This window comes from Arachis ipaensis, chromosome B07, assembly GCF_000816755.2.
Source record: "Arachis ipaensis cultivar K30076 chromosome B07, Araip1.1, whole genome shotgun sequence".
Lineage (NCBI taxonomy): Eukaryota > Viridiplantae > Streptophyta > Magnoliopsida > Fabales > Fabaceae > Arachis > Arachis ipaensis.
Window position 1 is genome coordinate 12,900,525 of NC_029791.2, and position 6,608 is coordinate 12,907,132.

The window sequence follows — 6,608 nt, forward strand, 5'->3', positions numbered from 1 at the left end:
AGAAAAATAATAATAATAGGGATCCTTTTTACCCAAGTATAGAGGTTCCCTTATGTGAGTAGAAGAAAAGAAGAAGAGAAAGTCTGAACTCAGAGAGAGGGAGAGAGTTCGGATTTTTGGTGAGTGAGGAAGAGATGTTAGTAAATAAATAAATAAATAGAAGGAGATGAGAGAGAGAGAGAATTTTCGAAAATTATTTTTGAAAAAGAGTTAGTGATTTTCGAAAATTATTTTTGAAAAATTTCTTAACAAGTAAGTAACAAACTTGAAATTTTTGAATCAAAACATTAATTGATGATGTTATTTTCAAAAATTATGTGATAAAGATAAGAAAAAAAATATTTTTGAAAAATATTTTTAAAATTTTCGAAAATAATTAAGAAAAATGAAAAAGATTTGATTTTTGAAAAAGATAAGATTTTTAAATTGAAAATTTGATTTGACTCATGAGAAACAACTAAATTTTAAAAAGTTTTGAAAAAGTCAACTCAAATTTTTGAAATTTTAAGAGAGAAAAAAGGGAAAGATATATTTTTTTTATTTTTGAATTTTTAATGATGAGAGGGAAAAACATGAAAATGATGCAATGCATAAAAATTTTGTATCAAAACAATGAATGCATGCAAGAATGCTATGAATGTCAAGATGAACACCAAGAACACTTTGAAGATCATGATGAACATCAAGAACTTATTTTTAAAAATTTTATATGCAAAGAAAACATGCAAGACACCAAACTTAGAAATCTTTCATGTTCAGACACTATGAATACAAAAATGCACATGAAAAATAAGAAAAGACACAAAACAAGAAAACATCAAGATCAAACAAGAAGACTTACCAAGAACAACTTGAAGATCATGAAGAACACCATGAATGCATGATTTTTTTTTTTCGAAAAATGCAAGATGAACATGCAATTGACACCAAACTTAAAAATTGACTCAAGACTCAAACAAGAAACATGAAATATTTTTTTTTAATTTTTATGATTTTATTAATTTTTTTTGTATTTTTATTTTATATTTTTCGAAAATAAGTGTGAAAAAGAAAAATAAGGATTCCAAAATTTTTAATATGAATTTCAGGAATCTTGCACTCTTATTCTAAAGCTCCAATTTGAGGGTTAGACATGGCGTAATAGCCAGTCAAGCTTTAGCATGTAAATCTTTTGGATATGGAACAGCAGCAGGTGGATTAGCAACAACTAGCTTGATCTTGATAATGTTGGGTTTGAAGCCCCAATCCAAATGAATTTAGACATGGCTTTACAGCCAGTCAGGCTTCAACATGTTTCATGAAACACTAGAATTCATTCTTAAAAAATTTTAGAATAATTTTCGAAAACAGATGAGAAAAAAAAAATTTTTTTGAAAGATTTTTGAAAATTTTTTTTTGAAAATAAAACAAAAAGAAAATTACCTAATCTGAGCAACAAGATGAACCGTCAGTTGTCCAAACTCAAACAATCCCCGGCAACAGCGCCAAAAACTTGGTGCATGAAATTGTGATCTCAGGCAACGGCGCCAAAAACTCTGTACGCACGTCTTAATAAATCATTTTTCATTCACAACTTCGATACAACTAACCAGCAAGTGCACTGGGTCGTCCAAGTAATAAAACCTTACGTGAGTAAGGGTCGATCCCACGGAGATTGTTGGTATGAAGCAAGCTATGGTCACCTTGTAAATCTCAGTCAGGCGGATATAAAATAGTTATGGAGTTTTCGAAAATACTAATAAATAAACAGAAACTAAAGATAGAAATACTTATGTATATCATTGGTGAGAATTTCAGATAAAGGTATAGAGATGCTTCCGTCCCTCTGAACTTCTGCTTTCCCGCTGTCTTGTTGTAACGTATTTCTGGCGTTCAACTCTGGTTTGTGACGTGTTTCTGGCGTTTAACTCCAGACAACAGCGTAGAACTGGCATTCAACGCCCTTTTACGTCATCTAAACTCGGTCAAAGTATGAACTATTATATATTTCTGGAAAGCCCTAGATGTCTACTTTCCAACGCAATTGAAAGCGCGCCATTTTGAGTTCTGTAACTTCAGAAAATCCACTTTGAGTGCAGGGAGGTCAGAATCCAACAGCATGAGCAGTCCTTCTTCTAACTCTGAATCTGATTTTTGCTCAAGTCCCTCAATTTCAGCCAGAAAATACCTGAAATCACAGAAAAATACACAAACTCATAGTAAAGTCCAGAAATGTGAATTTAACATAAAAACTAATGAAAACATCCCTAAAAGTAACTAGATTCTACTAAAAACATACTAAAAACAATGCCAAAAAGCGTATAAATTATCCGCTCATCATGCAGTATAAAAATGAAGTTGAAATGGAAAATTAGATGAATGAGGAAGAGCCTCCACAACAAGTGGAGGGCATGAATGTCTAATTGGGGAGGCTTTCCTAACCCCCCCCCCACTTTAGTTGGGTAGATCTTTTGGATATTTTCCTATCTCTCCTAATCTTTTGGCTATTATGATCATCCTTGCTTGAAATATAAGGAGTGTTGCGAATAAGGCAACAATTCGCATACTCAAGGAACTAAAGAGACAGTATAAACCTAATTCGGCCCTCTTGTTTGAGACTAAATGCAGCGAAAATAAGGCTCAGGAAGTGATAAGAGAAATCGACTTCAAGTTCTCTTTCTTAGAAGAGGCAGTAGGATTTTGGGAGGGATTTGAATCCTTTGGAACCACCCTTCTCTAAATATCATGTTCTTGGAGACTCATCAACAATACATACACATGGACATCAAATACCAGGATAATATGCCCTGGAAGCTCACTGCAGTATATGCGAGACCACAAGAAGGAATAAAGAAAAATCTTTGGAAAAAGTTGAAATGCATTGCTGACAACACTGAAGATGCCTGGATGTTTTTGGGGGATTTTAATGATATAGCAGAGGAGAGCGAAAAGAAAGGGGGAGCAAGAGTCGATTAGCATGCTTGCCGCCACTTTAGTAACTGGATCAGTAGCTGCAAATCAGTAGATTTGGGATCTGTTGGCTCAAAATTCACTTAGAAAGGAGGCCAAAGAAGTGGTTTGGAAAGAGTTTTCAAAAGGCTTGATAGAGGATTAGCGAACGCAGAGTGAAAAAGGGAGTTCTCAGATGCTAGAATTGATATCCTGCCAAGGGTGAACTTAGATCACCATCATCTCCTTGCTAATTTGAGACTTGCCCGTGTAGATATTGGAGAAAAGCCATTCCGTTTTGAGGTAATGTGGAAAACACATTCCAATTTTAATGAATTCTTGAATACTACCTGAGAAAAACATGTTCCTATCCTACATGCCCTGAATACCCTGCCCATTAAACTAAAAAAATGGAATGTGGAGGTGTTTGGAAATATCTTTAGAAGGAAAAGAAGACTCTTAAACAGAATTAATGGCATACAAAGATCTTACTCTTGCGAAAAAAATCCTTTTTTGGAAGACCTCGAAAAGGAATTATCTCAGGAGTTAGAATAGATCTTTGATCAGGAGGAGCTCCTATCGTTGCAAAAGTCCAGGCAAAGGGGGATTATAGATGGTGATCGTAATACCCGATACTATCATACCAAAACAGCCATAAGGAGGAGAAAGAACAAAATTCTCAAACTACGTAATAGGGATGGAGTATGGTGTGAGGAGCAGGAAGAATTAAGGGACATGGCGATCAATTATTACAAGGAGCTGTACTGGGAAGATAAGCTAGAGAGTCATGACCTCAACTCAGAGACTACATATCCCCCAATAAATGAAGAAATGAGGAACAGTTTTCGGATCCCCCCCCCCACTCCGAAGGATATAAAAGAAGCTCTTTTCAGTATAGGCTCCTTGAAAGCGCCGAGGAAAGATGGGTACCCTGCCTTCTTCTTTAAGGAGAACTGGAGTATGATTCAGGAGTCTTTGTGTGAGTATATTGGTAAAGTGTGGAGGAATCCTAAGCAAATAGCAGAAATCAACCAAACACTTATTGTTCTGATACCTAAATCAAAATATCTTGAATTTATTTCCCACTTTAGACCCATTGCGTTATGCAATGTTGTCTACAAATGCATCTCTAAGATACTTGTATCCAAGCTCAAGCCCACTTTACACAACCGAATTGCCCCCAACCAATCTAGTTTTGTAGCAGGAAGAGTCATTCATGATAATATTATAATTGCAAAGGAGATGATGCTGAGCATGAAAAAAATAAAGGGGAGGAAACAATTTATGGCAGTGAAAATTGATTTTGAAAAAGCACATGACAGTCTGAAATGGAGTTTCATTGACAAATGCCTAGAAGAATTTGGAATAGACAGTACTTTCAGACAACTTATCATGGCTTGTGTGAAATCAGTTTCTTTCAAAATTCTTTGGAATGGAACCAAAACAGAGCAACTGACCCAACTAGGGGAATAAGACAGGGGGACCCTTTGTCCCCCTACCTTTTTGTTATTGCTATGGACAAGCTTTCGCAAATTATAGAAGAAGAGGTTGAGAAGGATAGCTGGATACCTATGAAGGCTGGAAGAGAACGACCAAACATCTCTCACCTTCTTTTTGCTGATGACTTGTTGTTATTCGCAGAAGCATCGGAGAACCAAATTGAAGGGATTCTACAATTACTCAGAAGGTTTGAAGAAGCCTCGGGTTTCAAAGTTAGCCCGAAAAAAACTTCTATTATTTTCTCAAGAAGGGTGGATCAAGGCACAAAGATGAATATAATCAGCAGATGTGGATACAAAGAAGCGCCAAACCTTGGTAAATACCTAGGGGCAATGATTACTAATAATAAGAAGCGCAATGACAATTTTAAAGGAACAATTGATAGAGTTAAAGCTAAGTTGGGGGGATGGAAGACAAATTGCCTTTCTCTTGCAGGTAGAATCACCCTCTCCCAAGCAGTGATAAGCCCAATACTGAATTTTGACATTATGCACACACAAATCCCTAGAGGCATCTGAAAAGAGGTGGAAAGACTACAACAAAATTTTATTTGGGGTGACAAGCCAAAAACGAAGAAATTTCATGCAGCGAGTTGGGACCTGATATGCACTCCGAAGAAAAATGGAGGGCTAGGATTCAGACATCTGAGCAAAATGAATGAAGCATTCTTATTAAAAATTCTTTGGAGAATGGTTAACGAAAAAGAGTCGCTCTGGGAACAAGTTTTGTACAATAAGTATGGCAGAGGGCAGGATTTACAAAAAAGTCTAATATGCAAGTCCACAGATTCAACTTTATGGAAAAGTCTAACAAAAATGTGGGATGTGACAAATCTAGACATGGTAGTAATAGAGGCTACAAATCAGACAGGAGAATGGAATATGAATTGGCTCCATAGACACCTACCTGAAGAAACCATTAATCATATTCAAGCTATACATCCACCAAATGAAGATCTAGGAGAGGATAAGGCATTATGAAACCTTACACAGTACGGACAATTCACTATAGCAAGTGCTTATAACGCTCTAACAAATAGTTGGAGTGTCCAAAATCGTCTATGGGATATTGTTTGGAAATGAAAAGGTCCACAGAAAATAAAAGTGTTCGTGTGGCTTACCTTTCACAAGTTGATGACCTCCGAAAGGTGAAGCAGGATTCTAGGGACGAGTGCTGAGTGCCACAGATGCAAAGGAGTGCCAGAATCCCAGATCCATGTGCTAAGAGATTGCCCAGTTGCTTCTCGTACCTGGATGCACTTAATAAGTCCACATCATATACAAAATTTTTTTAGAGCTCCCTTCGAGTTGTGGTTGAGATGGAACCTCACATCCAAACTGGGCCGCGACCCTGAAGACTCATGGATAACCCTCTTCATGGTGACTTGTTGGCAAATATGGCGCTGGCAGAATAAAGAGATTTTTTATCCCCAGTTCAAGAGACCGAATGAAGCGAAAAACATAATACTTAATCTAGTAAATGAGATTGAAACAACGTTCCCGAAGGAAGCAATTTTCACACAGGAGAGGAAAAGAATTGAAGTGCAAGTGGCGTGGAAACCTCCAATGAAAAATTGGGTTAAAGTGAATACGGATGGGGCCTCGAGAGGGAACCCAGGACAAGCAGGATGTGGGGGTATGGTGAGAAATGAATTGGGGAGATGGGTGGCTGGTTTTATAGCAAATCTAGGTAACTGTACTACTTTCCAGGCAGAGATTTGAGGAATATATATTATGCGTTAACTACCACATGGGAGTTGGGATTAAGAAAAGTTATAGTTGAGACAGACTCCAAAACTGTATATGAGATCATGATCCGAGAAGATAGAAATAAACACCCAAATTCAGTGATTAGAAAGATAAATAATTGGGTGAAAAGGCAATGGAAAATGAAATTCAAGCACATTTTAAGAGAAGGAAACATAGTAGTTGATTGGCTTGCAAAGAAGAGTTTGAAAACTGATCCAGGATATCACTTCATAGAGACACCACCTACAGAGATAAGAAACCTTTTGTCTGACGATTGCAGAGGGGTTGCTATACCCCGCTCAGTGTCCACTTTGTAGTTTTTGAGCTTCTGTTTTTTTTTTGGGCTAAAAAGCCCCGCTTTTGAATAAAAAAATTCATAATTTTTTTTAATTTAGGTATAAAAATATTTTATTAGAGAAAATAATTACCAGT